Source organism: Apostichopus japonicus, chromosome 17, assembly GCF_037975245.1.
Source record: "Apostichopus japonicus isolate 1M-3 chromosome 17, ASM3797524v1, whole genome shotgun sequence".
Lineage (NCBI taxonomy): Eukaryota > Metazoa > Echinodermata > Holothuroidea > Aspidochirotida > Stichopodidae > Apostichopus > Apostichopus japonicus.
The window spans coordinates 8,836,938-8,862,486 of NC_092577.1; the positions used below are offsets into that span (position 1 = coordinate 8,836,938).

The following is a 25,549-nucleotide window of genomic DNA, read 5'->3' on the forward strand; positions in this document are numbered from 1 at the left end:
AACATAGATATTGAAGTAGGAGTGAAGCCGCATGCAAGTGCCAAAAATGTATCAGTGGACTGTAGTTTCACAGAAATTCTTAGGAAGCGATAGTCAAAGCAATAAAATAGGAATCTAATAACTTTACTAGTGTCGTCTGTTCAGCTGCTGTATTGTTATTCACTGGACCCTGGATATAGTTAGCCATATCGATAGATCCACGTGCCAGAATAACATGGGATGACGGCAGGGGCGGTCTTAAAATCGGCCAGAGCATTTTCCACCTAGACCTTGACATACTACTTCCATAGTGATCGCCGTCCTGGGGAGGGGTCTAAGGGGGAGGGGTGTCCCCCTCCTCATTGATATGCTTTTGAAGTTAAGGAATGTCTAGATGCAAAATGTTGCTATATTTCTCATTTTTTTAGGCTACAAAAATCCTTTAAAATGACCCAGCAATATTTTTCCAGAAGCAACACTTGATTAAGCTGAGGAAAGTTAAAACGTAAACAAAAATAGACAAAAATAAATGTTTTAGACTGCATTTCTTTTATTTTTTTTAAAGCATTTTGTGACAACATGCTAGAAGAAAATGAAAAAAAAACTAAATAAAATCCATTAGCACGGACGGGTTGCCAACAACACGTTCTTTTGATACGAACTAACATGGTAATTTCATGAGCTGATTCCCACAGTTAAAATTATATTTCTACACAGCCCGTCTGTATTCTATTAAGTACTGTGAAAATGGACCGGGCCATCGGCCCACCGGGCATTACCCAAATGCCCGTGTAGCCAGCCCGCCACTGGATGACGGTTATGATGTCCCGGGGTTATCACTAACAATTCAATAATAGGAAAATAGGCAACTACCCACTTTGCAACATTAACACTAAACTGATAACTGCATGCACAGACTAATGTGGAAGTATTACACAAAAGGAGGTGTGTGTGGGGGAGAGGGTGGGGAGGAGGGATGGTTGCTTTTTCACGGCATTTTTTAGGGACAACTAGGCTATGTCACTAATTGAGTTGAGCACTAAAATAATATAAGCAAGAAAAATGTTTGCCATGTGCCTCTCAGATACCGGAAATGACCCTTCCCAGACATTAAAAGTTGCAGAAACACTCCACTTACTCGAGTCATTATAGACGCGAGAAAATAAATTAAAAGTTCTAAAATCAAAAGTATAGTACTTACCACTCTAGTCGCCATAACATGCCTCTGTTGTGCAAAGTACACCTACTCTTTCAGAAAAACAGGTATAATCAAATTCAGTTCAAAGTCGAATGCACAATGTATATGTGAAGACTTACAAATGATCTGGCTTTTTGCCGTACACCACAAAGCGCCCTCACTTCTATCAAGGCTTCACTTCTTAAACAAACGGCGATAAACTGTGCATTCTCCCTAGTTGAATTTCTGTGACGAGGTTACAGTAACGTTAACATGTTCAATTTGACCAATCAGTGTCCAGGGTATTCTCTGTCACGTCCTGCACATGTGTTCGTCGTGATTGACAAATATTAATGGGCTTGGTTGTCCGGTTAATCTGTGATGGTTTTAGTTATAATTGTCTTCGTTTATATTGCAGTCGCATGCTAGCTAGACTACTTCTTAGAAATATAGCCCAGCATTGGTCTACGTCGAAGGAACAAACGCCGAACTGGCATATTACAGTTGTTCTAGTTATTTGTAGATTTTATCACATATGCGGACTGGATGTAACATTTACCTTCCATACACGACATTCGTGTATGTGACTTATGCTGATTGGGTGTATCGAGTATGTATCATATGCCGTTTATATGACTAGAGTGCAAACTAATCGAAGCTTTTAGCTCTGGAATATTATTTTGTTGTTTGTTTTAGAAAAGGACAATTTATTAGGGAGAAGATATTTTTATCGTCATGGCCATTTAAAGCTGCCCTAAAAAGTTCATCGGGAAGCATTTAGAATATATTCCTCTTTTCCAGTGAGAAGAAAATTAATCTTCGTTACCCATCTTCTTAACTTAGCCTGAACTGCAAACCTAATTTAGAACGTACTTTACTACCGTTGTATGACAGAGTCACTGTTTATACATCATAAGAAGTGTACCCCGTGGTATCGTATAATTGTTTCATAGTTAGTTCATGTTATCATTTTTACGATATATGACTAGATATCTTTTCAGAATGAAGATAAGATTCTTCACTTCCAATTCGTATTAATTCATCTGGTTTTAGCGATTAAAATAGGCAAGCTAGTTCTAAATTAGGTTTGCAGTGCAGGCTAAGTAAATAGCGATTACAATAGGCAATCAGTTCCTGATTACGAAAGGTAGGTAAGATGTGAAAAAACTATATTAATATAATAAGTTTATGATAACGAAAGATAGATACGAATAGAAGGATATTCATGTTAAGAAGGAAAAAGTACAGAACGGGAAGCCCTGTTTGAGAAGTCCCCTTTTCTCATTGATATGTAACATTTCTGATATGTAACATGTGAAAACAGGTTTCGTTTTCTCTCTGGATTATGCTGCTGAAAACATTTGTGGTTCAATAATTTATCATCTAGTTACAATGGATGACATTTTATTGATTTAAATTTTACTGTAAGTTGAAATTTGGGTTTAGTTGATCACATTGTTTTCACCAAGCCAATGATTTTTAGCTCAATTTACAAGTCTTTCGCTCAAGTAAATTGCTTTTTCTTGTAACTCAGATCACAAGTCAAGCGTAACAACGTAGCAGCTGTAAGCCTTCTGAAAACGACCAATGCTCAATAAGGCATCTTTGTCAAGTGTTGCGGTTTTTTGTTTACATTTTTTAGTGAGCTCTTGTTACAATGCTATGGAGAGAACTCTTTTCTACAAGAGCAGTCATATGCACTGGGCAGCAACCAAACGTCAGTGTAAACCAGCACTTTTACTCTCTCACAATATAAACATATAACGTTAATACAAAATCTTGAAATTAACTATTCTGTATAGAGACTAATCTTGTACCACAATGGAGGGCAGGAGAGGTGCAGAGGAGTAGCTACGGGAGGGGAATATGACCTCAAATATTTGTCTGCCACCCTCTGAAAGAATCAAAACTGGAATGTTAGAGGTATACATTATATATGAAACATTATTGTCTAGGTTTCCTTTGTTATGTTTTTGTTGGTTTTAGCTGTACCAGGTGGCAACATCTGCTCCGACTGTCATTACTAAGTACGCAATATAATGTGTAAGGGTATTGGCTCAGAAGGAACATTGACCAGAGAAAATCATGTTAAAAGATGCTTTGTCTAATTTACTCTGCTTACCTCAACTTTCGACTATTATTCCTGAAAAGAAAAAGACTTTACATGTTGCAATTGTGTGGTTTTTTATTCTGATATTTCATTTTTTTATAGAACAATTTAGACTGATGTCACAAACTTGCGACGCTATATCGAAATTGAAACGTTTATCATGAATTTTTGACGTGTACCTAGATATGTCGACACCAAACGAAAACTGAGAATATATGAATTTAATTAAAAATCGATCGTTTGATTAAATCGTATTGTTTAGCTAACAAAGGATCCAGCCAAATGACTCAGTAATGCCTTAAAGTAAAATCACATATGAGTGGAGCTGGTGTCGTCGACACTGAAGAATGTTACAGAGCACGTGACATGTCTCCATGCTGTGGGTCACATGTTTCATCTTACATCGAGTGAAATATAGGCTTACTGTGTACTATGGAAACTGTGTACAACTATTACATTGTATGTAAATACTAACAACATCAAACAAACAGACAAGTCGTTCCATGCCTAAGGAGGCGAGAGGGGTAAGTCAATAGTTGAATAACAAACTGTTCTTTGAGAAATTTAGGGGCAGTACACCGTTTGATGATAACAAAATAAACTCATGGGTAGCATGGTTTAGATTTCAATTTTAACCAGTAGGGCCTACTCTGCATACGGAGTAGTAATACAACATACTTAGTTTCATAGTGTAACTATAAACGCTATGTAAACCAGAAAGTCACGTGACTTAGTTGTTCCTTGCCAATTTGAGAAGAAACTTTAGATGAGTAGCTATGAGAGGGGAATACGCCCTCAGTTATCTCTCTGCCACCCTCTGTAAGAATCTAAAGTGGATGATAGAGGTATACATTATAAATTTAAACATTATTGTTTAGGTTTCCTTTTTTGTCTGTTTTTGTTGGTTTTGGCTGTACCAGGTGGCAACAGCTGCTCCGACTGTTATTACAATGTACGCAATATAATTTTTAAGCGTATTACGGTGGCTCAGAAGGAACATTGACCACAGAAAATTATGTTAAAAGATGCTTTGTCTAATATACTCTGCTTACCTCGACTTTCGACTATTATTCCAGAAAAGAAAAATGACTTCATACGTTGCAATTGTGTTCATTTATTTCTGATATTTGATTTTTTTATAGAACAATTTAGACTGATATCACAAACTTCTGACGCTATATCGAAATTGAAACGTTTATCATTTGTTGATAAATTGTTGACGTGTACCTAGATGTGTCGACACCAAACGAAAACTGAGAATATGAATTTAATTAAGAAAAGATCGTTTGATTAAATCGTATTGTTTCGCTAACAAAGGATCCGGCAGAATGACTCAGTAATGCCTTAAAGTACATTCGTATATGAGTGAAGCTGATGTCGTTGAAACTGAAGAATGTTACAAAATGTATTTCTTGATAAAACAAGTGAACTAAGGAAGATGTGATAATGCCCCCCCTCCCCTCCAGCCACCACTTCCGACTCACACACCTTCATTTGACATTCCATATATTTCAGCCTGTCGGTGCAACGAATATCACCTTTAATTTGGATTATTAATAATTATAACGTCTCAAGAACACTCCACGACGCCAAATTCCATGATACTAAACTACTGCGTGTACAGGGCTATGCGCTGAACGTTAGGAGATATAGAGCAGAGGCCGCTTATAACCATCAAACCTCACCCCCTCCCATCACTAGTTATTCTACGAAACTTGAAGACATTACAATGTGACAATCATCTCCCGTTTAAGTGATATATACAGTTGTGATTTTACAGAGCACGTGACATGTCTCCATGCTGTGGGTCACATGTTTCATCTTACATCTTACAGCAGTATTGAGAGAATTAGAAATACAACCATATATAGAAATGCAGAAATATGACGGTGAAATGTGACCAGAAAAGAACATAGAAAAGTATAAACAGAAACAAAGAATATGTTAATAATGTTGATGTAGGTTAACGGAAATCAACGTCTACGATTCAATGCACAAGGCATCTCTTAAGTTTGTACAGTGATGCCGGTCCGGTGTATGACAACCATTGTAGAGCTTCAGTTACAATATTATTTAAGAAATGTTTCACAAAAGTAATCTTGTGGATTGGACAACAACTGGACAGGTTCTGCTACCTATGTCACCGAGACGACGCTCAATGAAGCTGAACAAGGTTGTTGTATGTTTTAGCCCATTTATTCACACGCGTGGTTTGAACAAGACCACGGTGAAAACTAGAAAGTAAAGATATCAATACATCAATATACAAACATTGGTGAAATAAACACATGAATTGAACAAATCAATAATAACATAATAATAACATAATAATGCATTATATTTCTTCTTATAAAACAATGCACAAAAAGGAAGAAATAAAACAAATAACATTTGGTAACATAAAACAAGACAGAGAGAAAGATTGGCGACAATTACATTCTTGATTAATTAACTTACAATCGTTACCGGGCAAAACCAACAGCACGACAAACTGCGGTGTACAGGGGTTTACAGGGATTAACGGCGGCTTTCTGGGGTTTACGGCGGCTTTCTGGGGTTAACGGCGGCTTTCTGGAGAATGTACAGAACACCAACAAAGTAATAACCTCTGGCGATACATCTACTCCAGATACTCTTACAAATAAGCAAACAACAAATACACAGTAAAAGGCAATAATAAATAACAGGCACGAGCATGCAGCAACATCACATTAAAGGCAAATATCTATAACGCGATATTAAAAGAGATATACAATTACAATATCAAGCCCCTTAATACTTATATAAAACAATTAGAATACTTACATACTAAGGAACAGTGCTACAGGAACACATGCGACGCCTCTCTGAGCCAGGAGAGGAATGAAGCATGTGCACTTCAAAATACGCAAGTATACATCGATTACGTAATTGCGCATCGATTACATAAGTATGCAAATCGAGGTGGATATGAAAGGCAACTAGTAAATGGGCAGTATTGACCTCTGCCCGACCTCGACCAAGCGGAAATTTCCATTTGGTAACGCTAAGCAAATAGCACACATCGGCAACGATGACACTCCCCCCACTGGAATACGTCATATTCAAGTATAACAACCTACAATACCTAAACCACCCCATCGATGTACATTAAAATTCCATAACAGCTTTAGCAATCAAAATTGTGACGTAAAGCTTCTTTACCAAATAAACAACCATAAAGCCTGACACACCTGACAGCTCAATCAGGAAGATAAAAAATAAACAACTATAAAACATGGAATTTCAACGATAATGCGTGTAAACACTTAGGAAGATGAGAGTGCCGACTCAAGTAGAACAATCTTAGTAATAGGACGAACCAGCTCGGTAGTCCTAGTCTTAACTCTTACCGACCTAACTAACCCATCTCTACTACAATTAACGCTAACAACCAGCGCCAACGGCCAGAGGTTACGGGGAGTCAATTCATCTAAAATTAAAACCAAATCACCGACCGCCAGATTATCAGTGACCCCCGTCCACTTAGACCTCTTTTGTAATTCAGGCAGATACAATTTCAACCACTTGCGCCAGAATTGATTAGCTAGGTGCTGGACATGCCTCCAGCGGCGACGGAAACGGTCAACGTTTTCAAACTTGCCAGGCGGAATGCTAGGGCCATGTCTCAATAATAACAGATGGTTGGGAGTAAGAGGCGTAGGGTCACGTGGGTCGTCGCTGAGTTTTGTCAACGGACGACCATTTACAATACTTTCGACTTCGCAAAACAAAGTCCCCAAAATCTCATCTGTAAGTCTCACAGTACTAGGGAGGATAGCAGACATGACTCTTTTAATTACACCAACCATGCGCTCCCAGGCTCCCCCCATATGAGAAGCAGTAGGGGGAATAAAATGCCAATCAAAGTTCTCCTTCACTGCATAAGCGTGTATTACCTTATTAGAGAGGTCTCTCATGCCCCGTCTCAACTCCGCCTCACCCCCAACAAAATTTGTGCCATTATCTGAAAATACGGTTTCTGGACACCCTCTACGTGCCACAAATCGCCTGAATCCATTCAAGAAGGACTCTGTATCTAATGAGTCCAACTTCTCGATATGGACAGCCCTGACTGTTAAACAGGTGAACAAACAGCCATAACGCTTGACTTCAGAACGGCCAAATTTGACATAATAAGGCCCAAACACATCAATGCCCACATGAATAAAGGGGGGTACATTAGCCGCAATACGTTCCCTAGGCAAATTTGCCATTTGTTGTACACAGGGCTTAGAATATAAGCGTCGACACGTGACACAAGCCCTAACAATCCTCTTGACCAACGGCCTTCCCTTTGTAACCCAAAAATCCTTCCTTACAATACTTAGCACCCACTCAATGCCAACATGGGCGATACTGTGTGCGTCCTTAACAATAGACTCAGCAATAGGATGTTTACCAGATATTATACACGGGTGTTTGCTGTCAAACTCTTTCAAACGGCCGCCTACCCTGAGAAGCCCTTTACCATCTAGAAACGGAGTTAACGTTTTAAGGGAACTAGATGCTCTGACAGCCTTACCCTGACTTAACCTTTCTAACTCAGAACAGAAACTAGAAGACTGACTCTTACGGAGGAGGATATCTCCTGCACGACGAACTTCTTGGACAGATAATCTGCCCAAAGGTTTCTGCCCCTTAAAAAATCGCACAAGACGCAAGAGCCACGCTAAACCTCTCTTCATTTTAAACCATGAAGAATAATGATTCATGATCCTATATAATGGCTCATCTGAATCTCCAACATCACTTAACCCAGGAGGGGACACATGACCAGCAACAGTCGTATAACCCACAGTGACGTCCGTCTCTTTGACTTCAGGATCGTCATCCGTTAAGACGAGCGAATTAAGTTTAGCAGTTTGCCAATCGTTCTTGTACCGACCCAATTTGTCAGGACCGTTAAACCATTTACTACTATTAAACTTTGAGAAGGAACAATTTCTAGTAACTAGATCAGCTGGGTTAGCTTTAGTTTCAATATGGAACCACTGTTGCGGGTCACTGAACTCCCTGATAAGACTAACCCTATTGCCAACAAAAACATGGAATCTTCTGCTATCATTGTGAATATACTTCAAGACAACTTCCGAGTCTGTCCAAAAATACGACTTAGCAAATTCAAGAGCTAACTCCCTTCTCAACAGAGAATCAACCTTTACGGCTAATACAGCAGCTTGCAGCTCCAAACGAGGTATAGTACGTAGCTTTAAAGGAGCAACTTTACTCTTACTCATGACTAACTGTACATGAATTTCCCCTTTCCTATTTACACAGCGTACATAACAGCAACAGCCATAACCTTTAGAGCTAGCATCTGAAAAATGGTGAAGTTCGATGAATGCATCATCAAAGGAACAAGGCTTTATACAACGAGGTACCCTCAAACGACTAACAGAAGACAACGACTGAGCCCAGGTGTCCCAAGCCCTTACAATATCAGGGGGTATCTCTTCATCCCACGACAACCCACGGGCTGTAGCTTCCTGGAAAAGGAGCTTGCCTGAAAGGACTACAGGACTTATCAAGCCTAGCGGATCGAAAATTGACGAAACTATACTAAGCATTCTCCTCCTGGTTAACAAGCCACCAAAATCTTTCTCCAGAGCGAAGAAGAACTCATCGCGAGAAACCATCCACTTTATACCTAAAGCCCTGCTTTCACTACTAGTACCAAAATCTAGAACTTCCTTAGCCCTACATTCCACGGACACTTCAGCTAGCAATCTGAAATCATTGACTACAAACTTAGTTAACTTAAACCCTCCACTTTTCAGGGCCTTGGGGATTTCCCTAATAATGATCTCAGCATCTGATTTACTCGACACAGAACTAAGACAATCATCTACATAAAACGATCTTTCAACCGCATACTTAACAAGCGGAATCACACTCGGCAGATCAGTAATTGTACGCCTGAGAGCATAGGCGGAGCTAGCCGCACACCACACCCCTCCAAACAAATGTGACGTCATACGAAGGTATCTTAATTTACCATTAATGTACCATAGGAATCGTAGGGCATCTCTATCCCTAGCTGGGATCCTAACTTGATTATACATAGCTTCAATGTCTGCTTGAACTGCTATACTATGTTGCCGAAATCTCAACAAGACCGGCAGAAGCTTATTAATCATGTCGGGACCCTGCATACAACGATCATTCAAAGACTTGCCTTTGAAGTTACTAGCGCAATCGAAAACTACCCTAAGTTTGTCTGGTTTCTTCTCTGACACTACAGCATGATGGGGTAAATACCATATCCTGTCTACCATGAACAACTCTGAATCTGGTACTGCCTCTGCATAACAGTTATCTACAAGTTTCACAATCTCAGCGTTATACCTATCATAAGAGCCGTTCCTAATAAGTTTCTTGTACAACGAGTCTAACCTAGTTTTGGCAACAACAAAATTGTTAGGGAGGGTCTCCGACCTGTCCCTCCAAGGAATGGGAAGTTCATGGTGACCATCCACTTTCCTGTGCTCTTTGTCCCACAAAGATATCACCAACTTGTCCTCGTATGACCATGACGGAAGATCCAAACCCGCATTCTCTATTTCCCACAAACGAGAAACATCAGTCTGAATAGTCGAAGTAGATATAAAATTTGAAATTATCTTACGACTCGGGAGGCTAATGGGAGATTGTCCATTAAGACTCCAACCAAACATGTAACGCACCGCAAAGAGCTCCCCTGGACCACCCCGCCTAACCTCCAACGGCACAAGTGCTTCAGAATTATCTTGACCTACGAGAATGTCTACTGTAATATCAGCACTTTGATAAGCAGGTAGGGGACCGATACCACTAAGATGGGAATAACATTCCAGATCGACCATAGAATTCTTAACTGGTATTTCGTCAACTACGTAAACGGCAGATAATTTTAAGATTTCACCCGATTTAGAAGACAAAGACAGGTCTACCATCTCGGATTGCTGAATACCTGACGAGTTCAACGTTCTAAGCTCAAATTGATAAGAGTTACCAGTGATTCCTAATTGGTTGACCAATGCACGGGAACAAAAGGAATTGCTGGATGCACTATCTAACAATACAAATGCGTCACACAAACTGTTCACGGTGGCCTGAACTAGAGGCATGTGTGTACTTTTGCTACGAGAGGAGCTAGCATTAGAAACCTCAATATCAGGTGAAGAATTTACAGTATTATCATCACAATGAATGTACATGGTATGTTTCCTACCACAACCTCGCACACTACAAACAGAGCGCTTGCCACAATCACTAGTGTTATGAGAGGCACGAAGGCAGTTATGACACAACTTATGCTTAATTACAACAGTCAATCTCTCTCTAGGACGCAATTGTTTAAACTTATCACAATGCCACAGACGGTGTGATTGTTCACATAGTACACAAGGAGGTTCAGCCCTAGCGTACATTCCAGGTTTTGCTGCCTGGGCACCTTCACCAGTACACGTATTGGACTTAGACAAAGAGATAGAATAGCTGCTAGAAGTACTCCTTTGTTCACGTTTACACTTATCTGAACGCTTGAGATACACGTCGCCATAAACTGGGTCATTTACCTCACTGGCGATTTCACCTGCGAATTCAATGAATTCTTTAAACCCTGGATAACAACCATCGGCCCGTTTGGCCTTCAATGCAAATTTTTTCCATCTCAACTGCACATAGTTAGGAAACCTGGCAACTATTTCGATTAAGACTGCTTGAGAATCAACCTCCTTCAAAGTTTTTAACTCTGAAAGTACAAGGAATGCATTTTGCATATCATCAGCTAACTGTTGTATGTCTTGCGGCAGTCTAACTTGTTTACCAAATCTTAACTCGCGTATTAAACGCTCAGTGACTAGGTGCGAGTTTCCAAACCGGTTTTCTAATATGGAAATGGCTTTAGCATAACCGCTACTACCTCCAACTAACTGGCAACTCCTAATGGCCTCTTTAGCAGAGCCCGATGTATACTGCATTAACCTAGACAACTTTAAATCGTTGTCGTCACATACCCTATCAACATTGGCCTCGAAAGCCCTAATGAATTGATGATAATGTAATGGGTTACCATGAAATATTTGCAGCTCTACCTTAGGTAAATTCAATAAATGTAGAAATTCTTTACGAGATAAATCTGCATTTGGATTATCCTTAAGGGATTGATCCTCACGTTTTACTTCAGCAGAACTCAATGCATCTTTAACTAGATTTAAAGCGGAAATATAATCTTTCTGCTTGTCACAGAAATAGTCGTCGCTCTCCTCAACATCCTTCTCATCAGTAAGCGTCTCGTGGTACTTGTCGTGAGCCAACGTAAACACTTGGAAAAGATCTTTCAATAAAATTACATGACTGTTAATGTCCACGTTACCTTCCGCGATATACTGCCTGACACGATTAATCTGCGTCGTAACAGCCCTCTTAGCAGAAGTCCTGGGAGTCTTCAGGTCTTCCATGAGTCAGCAGGCTGACGACGAGTACATTGGTGCTACGGGAATCAGGCACGTGGTACACTATTTCTGTCACTGGAATACGATGGTGAGCTTTTATACGACAGGAATTGGTAGGCTTATAGACGACAGGAATAGGTGAATAAGAAGCGACGGCCAGATACCGGACGGCGTAAGGATATGCAGGACTTCCGGGGTGTCGATACCCAACGATTTTTTCACTGTCACCGAGACGACGCTGAATGAAGCTGAACAAGGTTGTTGTATGTTTTAGCCCATTTATTCACACGCGTGGTTTGAACAAGACCACGGTGAAAACTAGAAAGTAAAGATATCAATACATCAATATACAAACATTGGTGAAATAAACACATGAATTGAACAAATCAATAATAACATAATAATAACATAATAATGCATTATATTTCTTCTTATAAAACAATGCACAAAAAGGAAGAAATAAAACAAATAACATTTGGTAACATAAAACAAGACAGAGAGAAAGATTGGCGACAATTACATTCTTGATTAATTAACTTACAATCGTTACCGGGCAAAACCAACAGCACGACAAACTGCGGTGTACAGGGGTTTACAGGGATTAACGGCGGCTTTCTGGGGTTTACGGCGGCTTTCTGGGGTTAACGGCGGCTTTCTGGAGAATGTACAGAACACCAACAAAGTAATAACCTCTGGCGATACATCTACTCCAGATACTCTTACAAATAAGCAAACAACAAATACACAGTAAAAGGCAATAATAAATAACAGGCACGAGCATGCAGCAACATCACATTAAAGGCAAATATCTATAACGCGATATTAAAAGAGATATACAATTACAATATCAAGCCCCTTAATACTTATATAAAACAATTAGAATACTTACATACTAAGGAACAGTGCTACAGGAACACATGCGACGCCTCTCTGAGCCAGGAGAGGAATGAAGCATGTGCACTTCAAAATACGCAAGTATACATCGATTACGTAATTGCGCATCGATTACATAAGTATGCAAATCGAGGTGGATATGAAAGGCAACTAGTAAATGGGCAGTATTGACCTCTGCCCGACCTCGACCAAGCGGAAATTTCCATTTGGTAACGCTAAGCAAATAGCACACATCGGCAACGATGACAACCTATCTCTCTCTCACTCTCTCTCTGTCCATACTGAAAACATTAAATAAGAAAGACATAACTAATATTATAACATCAGAATCAGATGAATGGTCACCTGACCTAAACTTATTATACATACTACGTATGTCAATCAGCCCATTATACATACTGTACCATGTATGCCAAACAACCCATTATTCATACCATGTATGCCAATCAACCCATTATACAAACCATGTATGCCAATCGACCCATTATACATACCATGTATGCCAGTAGACCCATTATACATACCACGTATGCCAATCAACCCATTATACATTCCATATATGCCAATCAACCCATTTTACATACCATGTATGCCAATCAACCCATTTTACATATCATATATGACAATCCACCCAATATACATACCATGTATGCCAATCCACCCATTTTACATACCATGTATGCCAATCCACCCATTATACATACCATGTATGCCAATAAACCCATTATACATACCATGTATGCCAATTAACCCATTTTACATACAATGTATGCCAATAAACCCATTATACATACCATGTATGCCAATAAACCCATTATACATACCATGTATGCCAATCCACCCATTTTACATACAATGTATGCCAATCCACCCATTTTACATACCATGTATGCCAATTCACCCATTATGCATACCACGTATGTCAATCAACCCATTATACATACCGTGTATGCCAATAAACCCATTATACATACCATGTATGCCAATCCACCCATTTTACATACCATGTATGCCAATCCACCCATTTTACAAACCATGTATGCCAATTCACCCATTATGCATACCACGTATGTCAATCAACCCATTATACATACCATGTATGCCAATCAACCCATTATACATACCATGTATGCCAATCAACCCATTCTACATACCATGTATGCCAATCAACCCATTATACATACCACGTATGCCAATCAACCCATTAAACATACCATGTATGCCAATTAACCATACAGCATAACTACATTAATCACATGCACATTTTAGTACAACTTTTTTACACGTCATGCCACCTCGCCAACATCTCAGCCCCCCCCCTCCCCCCCAAGGCAAAGAAAAAAGGGATTGTAACTTAGTTTTTAGAATTTACGGTTAAAATTAATAATAAAGCACATTTAACTAACTAGACAGCGAACTATCATAGCATATTCTGACAACGAAATATGGAATACTGTTACATTTAAAAATCATTTATGAAGAAAAATAATTATGAAACAAAGATGGGCATGCGGGGAAGGGTGTAACAGAAATAATACCATTGAAAAGTAATAAACCCATCAATGAGATTAACTTACAGATGCTAACAATGCACATATCAAACAAACAAGAAAAGTCTATTGCCATGGCTATTATCTAACCTAATCTAGCAGATTCGGTACTATGTGGCTGTGCTATGCAATCTTAACAATATAATTATTTTTAATTATTGGAGAATGGGTTCTCAAAGTTGTAAAACAAAAGAATGGCTTAGTGTAATATATTTATTCAATGAATAATATCATGGATAAAATCAAGGTATTTCTGTTTCCACTGATAGATAGAGTATTTCGTGATGGGATCAAAATTTGTGTTTAGTGCTAACAAGGTGAATAGGCTTTGGTTATCCAATGCACAAAACATACACAGCAATACAGCAGCATGTCAACAACATGTTCACAGAAAGATTGTAGCTTGTAGCAAAGCACCATACCAATGTACCAAGAATTGGAAAGAAATATATTGCGTGCATCCCAAACAAAATTAGAATTAATAAAGTGACATGCATCTGTAATATCTTGTTTACCAAAGAGGAACACCTACATCTCAGGTTCCTGATAACTAACATCTCCTTTGGTATTAGGCTGTCAATAAGTCATATCGAGATATTGTGTGCTTTCACTTGTCATCATTTTTATTTTGGAGGATGGGTGAAAGGAAAGGCTGGTTTAAGGTCTTATTGTATCATGTTACAAAATGGGCTCCAACCCAGGAGCTTGACGACCTCTTTGCAGTGACCGTGGGTAACATGTTATGTTGTCCAGATGAGGAGGGGTGAAGAGGAGGGCTGTGTCCCACTCTTTAAGATATTTGTAAAAATGAAGGGTACATATATTCAAACATGTGCTACGTTTTGTCACTCTTGAAACAACCTTGAAGATTTATCAACTGTGTATGTTGCACTGCATATGCATGTTATATACTGTACTCAAATGAGGGATCACCCCTTCCGTCTTGATTTTTATCTTGATTTAAGTCCCCACGCATAATACATGGTAGCAACCCTGCTGTACCCTCTGTCTTGATTTGATATTTTGGGAGATGGTTGGGGGGGGGGGCAGGGCACTTGAACTCAACCATGCTAGGGATGGGTCAATCATCATTATTACTACATTTGTGTAAAATACAACTTTCAATCTTGCAAATGTATACAACATTCAAAGTGTTCAGTTTAGAACAATTTCATATAAGCAATGAAAAGAGTGAAAGAGAAAACTGTTTCTTAGGTCTATCCAGGATAGCAGTGAACATGGCACCTCATGGCTTCATGCATATTCAAAAGTTATTTTAAAACTATGATTACTGGCAATACTAGTTATATGGGGATGTTAGATCTAGAGATAGCAATTACTGATAGCAGATGCCTGGAGAATCCCTAATTCATTCGCTCTCATCTGATTTATTGTATTAATGGGTCAAAACAATACCAAAATTACAGGTGGCAATGTACATATAACTTCAACGACTTGATACTTCATCGTTTCTCAATTTCAAACACATCCATGATCAGACCAAGGTACATACTACAAAAGCTTGGCTTGCCTGGCATATGGGCAATCTTTATTTTCTAAAAAACCCTTCTGATGAACTGGTAATTTAGGAATCTTTTAGCAACTGTCTCCACTTTAGAGAAATCTTCCAACAATACTTCCATATTTTAATTAAGTTTATTAAATGTTATTACCTCTACACAATTAAAGAAGTGGAATCTTAAAAAATGCATTTGATGTTATTTATTAAACTAATTAAGCAATCTGTCTCCACCTACATCTGGCCTGTATATTTGATCAGAAGATATCCAACAGAAACCATTATCATTTCAAAAAGTGATTGTTCAGAAATTATAATGTAAAGACCCACCAGACTCACATCCAAAAAGAAAGTTGTGTCAGCAGTGATGCGTCCCCACTTGACTTTTTCTTTCACTTTCTTGGAGGAAATGTACTGATGAAATTGTGAAGCGTATCACCTGGAGGTTAAATACAAAATAACGCAATTTTCCATTCACTAGATTTATCAAGATTAATTTTCATCAGATCTGTGTGAATATTTGTAACAGACATGTCTTTCCTTGTGTCTTATTAATAAGTATATATGAAATTTTATATAACTGTATTCTCAGGGAGCATTAATATTTTGTTCTATTTCTGTTTCTTTTTTTGAGTTTGATAAACTGACATAGCTAACAGCACAGGACTAATATCATTATTCAAAGCACCTTTGCCTTTATTTTAAAGCTGCTCTTTAGGAATATGTTTTGCATCTGAGGTAATCAACACAATTAGTTAGTTACAACACTTTTCTTACTAACTGATCAACTCCATGTTACCTCCCAAGAGTTTTGAAGCTCCCCCCCCCCCCCCATATGAAACAACTTTTGACAATTGCTGGAATTTCTGTACCAAATCTTTTATAGTATTGCAACAGGAAATCAATGTATGACAGCACATGTGCTTGAGTTTGCTGAAATATCTCTTAAATAGCCAGTACTATTACTGAAGTGCAAATAATGTACATCCCAGACAGAACACATTAAGAGAATCCTTCAACACTATTGACCAATGGCTAAGAATGGAATTCTGCATTAATTTTGTTTTTGCTCTGAGGCAATGCACAGGATCCAAAAACTACATGCATGTCTTGTATTAATGACTGATGTAAAAACATATACACACATTACAGTAAACCAACCAAAGACTTCCACTTGTAATTCCTTAGTATAGCTCATTGGCAAATGGCATAAAGACTAGATTATCTTCAGATTTAAGTTTGACATCAATTTTCTTGGGTTTTGGAGCACTGATATGGGAAGGGTAGGAAAGGTAAGGATGGAAAATAAGAAATGTTACCTGTTAGTTACTGTACATTTGATTAAACAAAGACTTAATTGTGACAAATAGCAAGTGGAAGCACATAGACTTCAGACAGTGTGATCATGGCAACAACATCACTGATTCACTTGTTGAGGCAGTGGTGCAGGGTTTTTGTTCACTCTTACATTTATATAGTAACAAACTCACTTAATACATGTCTCCATTAAAACAGAATGATGGAGATGTGACATATTAATATTTTATCAATGTCTTAGCCTTGAAAAATCTTAAGTTAATATATGGTGTATGTATGTTAGATTGAGGCCTTTATCTTCCCCTCTGGCCCTTAGGGAATTTGCTAGTCAAGCAAGATTCAAAACAATTACTGTTCCCCCAGGATTAGGCAGTAACAAAGCCACTTTCTACCCAGACTCAAATCAAATAATAACTACAACCCAGCTTACCAGTCTTGCTATACACTAATTATAAACTTACCATTACCATCAGCAATCTGTTCAAGATCCTCATAATGTGACTCCCAAAGATCGTCTCAAGGCTGATTAATCCACATTTACCTAATGAGGAGTTAAGGACAAAAGCAATAAGAATCAGTTGTCACTAATAGGCCATGGTACATAGGGCATTTATGTGCTCTGTTTTCAATTTCCGTGCAACTGATTGAGGGAGGGGCTAAATTTATCACAGAATGATGAAATAGGAGTTGCTAATCACAAATTGCTTTATCCCCACGTATGGTTGTGGTTAACCGAGAAGAAAATTCATATAAATGGGAGTTAAATTGCCACACCTAAAACCCATATACCATTTCCACTGCTACTGTTTTAATGAAGTGAGAAAGTACACTAACACTGCTAGTTTCATGGGAGTTCACTCAATTTTTTTTTTTTATTTCAGACCTTGAATGAAATCTTAAATGAATTGTGACTGCTAAAATATGTAAGCTAATTAACCAATTGGTTAATTAGATTAGTTAGTTAAAAACATTGTTAACTAATTATCTAAAAAGCTTTCATGATTAAAGATCCTAGTACTTAATTGAGGCCATTTTAGTCAGTTGAGGGATTGGGTAAATATGGTAGAGAACAAAAAGGAAGGAAATTTCAAATAATCTTCAAAACTTCATCAACATCTTTGTTTGTAAAGAAAATTTTGACTGAGCAGGTTGTAACATGGACTTCCTTTGTATAAAGATTTTCAAAATGCTTTGATGTAATTTATTTGGTGCTTACATAAATAAATTATGAATACATGAAGTTATTAAGATTTGTTTCACTTGGTTAGACTCTCATGTTAACTTAATGTTATTCGAAGGTTTGCTTAATCATTTAAGCACTAACCAAAAAATACCATGTATAAGCAGGTTTTATTCATACAAAAAAAATTAATGGTAAAATTGCTTCTTTTTTTCAACTGAATTAAACAAGTTCACTTAGACACATAGTTAAAGCAGTTCACCTAGACACATAATTAAGACAAAAGGTTCTTAACAATTGTTTTTAAGCTGCCTTCTGGCTAAGCTGAGATTCATAGTGAAGATGGCTCACATTACACCACCCCTTTCTCAATTGTCTTGAAAGAATTATATTCCCTCCCAAACCAACTTTTACTACTACAACTCAAACTATGAGCAATTTGTTCATTCAAAAGTAAAATACTTTTCCAAGCCTGATGACTCAAAAGACAGATGCTTATCCACTCTATTGAGGTGCAAGAATATGAGAGATAAAACCTCCTCTGGACGACACGACACCATTCCTAGTTAACTCCCAAGCATTGCTAAAATAAGACTCCCTTTCATCAATTTTCCTGAAAGAATGATTATATCCTTCCAAATACAATATTCACTATTAAATACAAAAAAAGAAAAATACCACACTCCTGGGTGGGGACTGATGAAAGAATTTTATAGCACTCCAAATAAAATATTAAATTTTCCTTAAATATGGCCACATCATCCCAAATACAATTTTTTCTAGTAATTTACACACAAAAAACCACCAATCTCTGATCATTTCGTTCATTTGGAATAAATTAAATCCTTTCCCATCCTGATGACTGCAAAGGCTGATGCTTATATCCTTTCTTTCTGTGAAGCAAACAGATGTGGGTTAACAGCTCCCCTGGACAGGACAACAATCCATTTCCTGATTTAATCCCCAGCATTCATCATTAGCCATAACAGCATGCTTCATGAACTGAAATCAAGAAAAAGTTTTCACCACTAAGCATGAGCACAAATCATGGCCTACGGTTTATTTAATTTTGTCAAGCCTTTAAATTTTTGGACACTTTCTTTTTTAAAGCGCTGTTGAACCAACTCCCTGGTTGAACTATATTTGAGCATGTTTTGACATGCAAACTTATAATGGAGAGAAAAGCTATTCAATTTTCTAAATGCAATTATTTTCCTTCCCAATATGTAATAATACCTCCCCAGGACAGTATCCAGTCCATCCTGTCTCCCCTGCATTCATTTCCTCCATGGCCCTAAAAGCATGCTATGCTACATCCAAAGTCCAGGATGCACTATCAATTTACAGCAAAGTACCCACCTCTATATGAGCAAATAATGGCCCAATTTCAGATAAATTTTCTCACTCACCTTTCAACCAAAAATGTTTCTTTCTCACTTAACAAGTATGATCATTTCTTGACACAATCCTCTTTTAGAGTGTGGCTGATCAATGTGTGCATATTTTTGACATGCAACATTTCAGTGGAAAGAAAAACTGCTCATATATTTTCTGCAATTCTTTTCCTATCACTTGAAGATAATACCTCCCCAGGAAAGGACACCAGTCCATACCAGTTAAGTGCCAAGCATTTCTGCTATGCTACATCATCCCAGATCAAATATGCACTATTAATTTACAGAAGATGTGCCCACCCCTAAACTGTGCATATAATGGCCCAATTTAAAATTAATTTTCCCAAGTACCATTTTTCCAAGAATGATTCTTTCTTTAAAGTAAAAAAAATCTTTCAATTTTTTGACAAGTTCTTTTTTAAGAGTGTGGCTGATTAATGCTTGCACATGTTTTGACATGCAAAATTTTAATGAAAACAAAATTGCTCAAAAGTTTTTATGCATTTCTATTTCCCCTCAATTTCAGTTCAAATGTTGACATTGTATTCTCAGGCACTTTCATATTAACACCTGAATAACAAGAGAAAACAGCTTTAGGGTAGTCAGTTGTAACTTGATTTTGATGGTAAAATGTGTTATTTTGCTCAATTTTAGCACGGGTTTATTGTCCTGAACCATTAAATTTGAAATTGCTTTTTGTGAAAATAAATTAAACTTAAGATCAAGCTGTTTTTGAAAATTTTTGAATCTTTTGAGCTAAATGCCCCTTCCCTCCCCCCTAAAAAAACCACCAGGTAGCTTCCAACAACTTGTCAAAAATGTTAAGTTATTAGTCCTCATAATCAGAATCTGAGCCTTCCTCCTCAGAGACATTAGAATCTTTATTGTGGCAGTTTTGACAACCCAAGCATTTGCAAAGTTCCGTGCACATCATCCCAATTTCACTGCAGCAGGTTACTTGCGCTGGAAGTTGAACATCTGAGTTTGGCTTAAATTTGCAGTTTCCCTTCTTACAGCTAAAATTAGTGAGTTCAAGTATATCATCTGGAGCTGCTGGAAGACTGCACCAATCAATCTGAATGTTTTTTACTCCGTCTATTTCTTCGACTTTCCATCCCATTCCAGCTGGAGAGGGTATCTCTGGGATCTGTTCTAAGCATCGACGAAATATATATGCCTGGTAATTTGCACGCATGATATGCTTAATAAGGGAGTCTTTATTTGGAGGAAGTGACTCTTCAGCAAAAGTACCAAGGCGGAACATCCTATATCGGGCGGCATTCACATCTGTTGCTTTCTGTTGGCCATGCATATGGCACACAAATTTGTCCAAATTTGAAATAAGCTAATCTGATGGAGGAAAAGATACACCAAGCTGTTGGAATAACTGTATATACTGTTGATCTTTGACCATCAACTTGAATGGTCGAGTCTTGCCTTTTCCAAAAAAAATCCACTGACAGAATCACAACCAGTAAATGGATGGAACCAAACAAATGCAGATGCAACATCCATGCCAAGTTGACTACAAAGAGACTGGATGTCAAGAGTGCGAACTTTGTCACCACGGCCAGTGTGTAAGAATAGTGGTGCAGTAAAGTGTTGTGAACAACCTAAGCTGATAATGAGCACGTCAGTGTCCATACTTTTGATTATCACTGCTGGTTGATCTGTTGGGGATTGCACTGATTGCAAATTTTGCTGGGCATAGTTTGCGTGTAGAAGTAGTCTAGTATCAGCTTCTTCGTAACTGCAATGAAGCTCTGGTATGAGATCTGCTTTCACCACTCCACAGTCAGCCTTAAGGGCATGACAGTCTTTTCCATGTGCAATAAATATTGTTACACCTTTGTAAGCCTCTACTGGACACCTTTGCCATGCATGAAGCAAGTATTCAACAAATGTTACCCTGTTCTCACTTGCACTTAAAAACTTTTTCCACTGGGTTGGTCGCTTCTGGTTTGTATTATTAGACTTAATTTTGATGACTTGGATTCCAGTGGTAGCACGGCGATCCCGTTCAGCATTCTTGCTGAACCTGACCTTTCAGCCTGCCTGACTAGAGACTTGGTTAAAAGATAGAAGGTTGCAGGTGCAGAAGCTGAATGTAACCTCTGGAGCATGGCCATCCCATCAATAATCCAAATACGTCCTGCTGGTATGTCCTTAACAATCGCTGTCTTTTCTGCTCTTTTCTGCAGCAGACTCTACGCAATGCATGAGTGTTGCCTTGTTAGTTTTCACCAAGGCTCCTTGTTCTGTAGCAAATGGTAGTGGCAATGGACCAAGACAGTAAGTCATTAGGTTCTGGATGTCAATGTTCCGTACTTTAGCAATGAAAACTAACCTTGCAAGAAGCTTTCTGTCAGCCTTCAAAGTCACTGTTTTCCCTTTAACTTTTGTCATTGTCTTCTTTTTGGCAGCTTCAAATGTTGCAAGATTGCAAAGCTTGATTGGATCATAAAAGCTTGTGCTTTCTTTTTGAAGGTTGCTTCTACAAAATGTTGTAAACTTAGTGACAACAATTTCTTCTGCTTGCATCAAATCATGCTTCACCTTGTCAGAAGCAACAACACCAGACGAAAGATGTAAAAGATTGTCACCCTCCGCATCAAATGGGTTAACCATATTGCGCACAATGCTCACAATTGATTCCACATCCTTCTCGTCACGCTCAATTCTGCTCTGGTCAAGATCTTTTCTAATTCTTGCTTTTCCCTTCTTTGCTGTCATTGCCTTGCATTCATTTGTAATGGCTGAGCACTGATGTTGTGTAAGCAGCCAACGCAGTACAGCCCCATGGTTTGTTGTAAACCCGACCAGTCCTCCTTTTGTCTTAGCATCTCTGTTGACAGTTTGCTCAATGCATATATCACACTCTACCTGAGCAAATCCATGTCCTTCTTGTCGCTGAACTGCAAATTCTACACTAGACAAAGCATCGTATGTCAGAGGATGTGTGGTCTGCTAATCACACATTTCAAGATAATATGCTGATAAGTACCTTGAATAGTTTGGTCTGTCATATGCAAACATCCACGGAAGGATCCTTCGGATGATGGACAGATGAAGCTGCCAATTGCCTGTTCTAGTCGCTCTGGTGAGAAGCAAAACATTTTCAACCATATTCACATATGAAAACCAAAATGCAAATGTTGGGCTCTCCTTGTTCATCTTTGCAAGAAAATCTTGGAAGGATGACACTACACTCTGGAAATCATTGCTACAGTACTCACAATACTTGAAACTTCCTTCTTATGAAAACCTGATTTCAACTTAGTTAAAATGTCATTTATAGTAACTTTTTCCTGCTCAGGTACGCTTTCAATATAAGCCTCCCACTGAAGATTGCGTAAAGCATCATGCATTAGCTTGTGGGCACGCATGCTGCGGTTTTAGTGATGCCCATTCATCACTCCGTTGATGGAACCCAAAGCTATCACACCAGATTCGATCATTATGTCTGAAAGACCCGCATCTTTATATCGCTTTCCAATGCAAGCCAAATATGTCATCTTAGTGTGGAACATCCCAAGACGAATGACAAGGCTTTGCTTTAATGTCTCATCCTGCCATCGAATTTGTTGTGCTTTGGCATAAATATCCTGGTCAAAAACAAGGACCATTACATCTTGCCCCAAACTATCTGCATACTTCAAGGATCATGTGAGGGTGGTTTGAACAGTATCCATCTCTGTTGCACTGGCATTGAGTACTGGCAGATAAGCAATTACTGATCTCTGTGGAATTTTCGTTGAGAGGTAGGTGTTAAAGCCAGTCTACCCTGGGACCACTAAACTTTGACCTTACTAAGTTGTATGCCATGTCAAGGTTACGTCCATCAATCTTTGAACCTTCATAACTGTTCTTACCCACATCTACATCTTTACCAATGCAAAAGGGACCTCTTTTCTCCCCACAACCCAAAAATTGGGTGATTTTTACTGGAAGAGGCTGTAATGTTGTGGCCCTTGTCCTTTTCATTGCTGGTGTAGAAGTAATGCGAGCTGATTGCCTTGGCCTTTGAATCATTATCCCATTTGTGCTATGGGTGGTTCCCTTGCCAGATAACGTTTCCTCACCAAAGTCAATGTTATCCCACACTATTGTTGTGAAAAGATTGGGCTGTATTTCTGGAGGAAGAGTATTTTCCCCAAGGTCAATTTGTCGCATAGCAAGTGCAGTATTATACTCTAAGAGAGTTGAGTGTGCAATGCTGTGTCCAAGGCCATTTAGAATTCCCACCAGTTGTGCTGAGCCAGTGAGATGACCAACTGCTGTTGCAAGGGCAAAATGTTTTGGCAATGGTTGCTTACCTCCCTTTGCTATGAAAAGAATATATTGGGCGATAGACAGCAGTTTCTTTTCATTTTCGTTACTTACTGCTACAAATTTTGCATCTTCTGGCTCATCAGCTGCACCAGTTAACCAGGCAAGGAAGTTAAACAGACAATGAGGAGCAAGTTCTTTTGTTTTCTGAATTGTTAAATCTTCAGTTGCAGGAGGCCATGGCATGGATAAGGATTTCTTTTCAAGTTCAAACTTTGTCATCAAAGCTGCATTGAATAAGACTCGCACATATCCTTCAGTACTGTGAGTCTGCTCTTTTTCCATATGTTGCTCTTCTTCGGTTGATCTATCAGTTGATGTGTAGTAATCAACTGCCAAATCTTTAGCTAGCTCTTCCGCACACAAACGCTCACTCAACACAATAGCGCTCATATTGCGATGTGAAGGATTAACAAAAACTAGTTGGGGAATGCTTTTTGAAGACGTTTCTTAAATTTCCACGTCCTGTATGGAGCATCAACGTCTTCAACTTCCTTAATCGTACGAATAAATATGCGATTGATTCTTGCAAGAGTCAAGATTTGTTTTACTTCTAGAAGTGGCTTACGGATTATTTTGTCACTGAATTCCTCAAATGACGGCATATATCGTTTCTGAGAATCGGTTAAACCAACCTTACTTTTTTTATTTATCAATCTTGTAAAGTCTCGAAACATTCCCAATGATATTTCAGTTCACGGGCCACCAGATCTTCCCCTTCTATCTGTTGCAAGAGTTCGACATGTTTCTTTTGTCTAGCTGCTTCTAACAGTTTGCCACCATTAATAATCTCACACCTCATGAGTTTTACTACCAGTCTTTTCCCTGTGAACTTATTACGTTTTGTTTTCACGGAATGACAGATTATCATTAGTGTATCCCATATTGCTCATGTTTGAATGATGACAAGAAAATTACAAGAAAAATTAATTTTGATGATAAACTATGCTCTATGTAGGCTATATGCAATGTTTGTGATCAAACCTATAATTTGCTTTGTCAGCCACAAGTTGAGACATTTGAAAGAAATATGCTGGTCAATGGTGTTGTTTACATCACAGTCAAACTGTTTACTAATAGGCCTAGCCCTAATACTGTGTGTGAGCATATCTTTACCTGGATTGAATTGGAAAAGCCAGATTTGAATTAAAGTAAAATTTACATAGGCCTAGTAGGTATTTTGACTTGAACCAGCAAGATATTTCAATCGCTATATTATCTTTGCATAGTGGTAATATTGTGTACGTTAAAATTCGCCAAGTTTAGTCAAATTCGCTGAGCTCTACGCCGAACATACATTTTTCCAGACTGGGCTATTTGCAAAAACAGTGGTAGGCTAGGCCTAGGGCCTAACTAAAATTAAGGGGCTAGTTGAAACCAATTTTGAATTAATATCTTACAGATTCTTAACAAAAATACTAGTACATACCTGCAGCGCGTTTTTCAACGAGTTTTGCCTGCTTTTTGACTTTACTTATGTTGCAAAACCGTTTGTAACAATCATAGTGGTATCCTATGTCTGGATGTAGTGAAACTTGCCGAACACATTCTGAATCTGTTAACGTAAGTCCGATCGCCGTCGCTGAATTTCTGGCTATTTCTGCCTCCTTACAGTCAAATTTTGTCCGCTCTAAGGCAAATTTC

The 25,549-nt window shown here is 38.4% G+C and overlaps 2 protein-coding genes and 1 long non-coding RNA gene across 3 annotated transcripts in view; 2 read left to right on the forward strand and 1 right to left on the reverse strand.

Moving 5' to 3' along the window:
• LOC139954924 (uncharacterized) overlaps positions 1 to 25,549 on the forward strand; it is a 200,048-nt gene that overhangs the window by 4,883 nt on the left and 169,616 nt on the right. The window lies entirely within an intron of this gene.
• The window catches only part of LOC139984543 (uncharacterized), a 57,967-nt gene that overhangs the window by 3,985 nt on the left and 28,433 nt on the right, over positions 1 to 25,549 (forward strand). The window lies entirely within an intron of this gene.
• LOC139954926 (uncharacterized) lies at positions 5,447 to 7,153 on the reverse strand. The gene is made up of 2 exons (XR_011788238.1): positions 6,072 to 7,153; positions 5,447 to 5,837 (listed from the first exon to the last, which is right to left on the reverse strand). It is a non-coding gene; the product is annotated as an uncharacterized lncRNA (long non-coding RNA).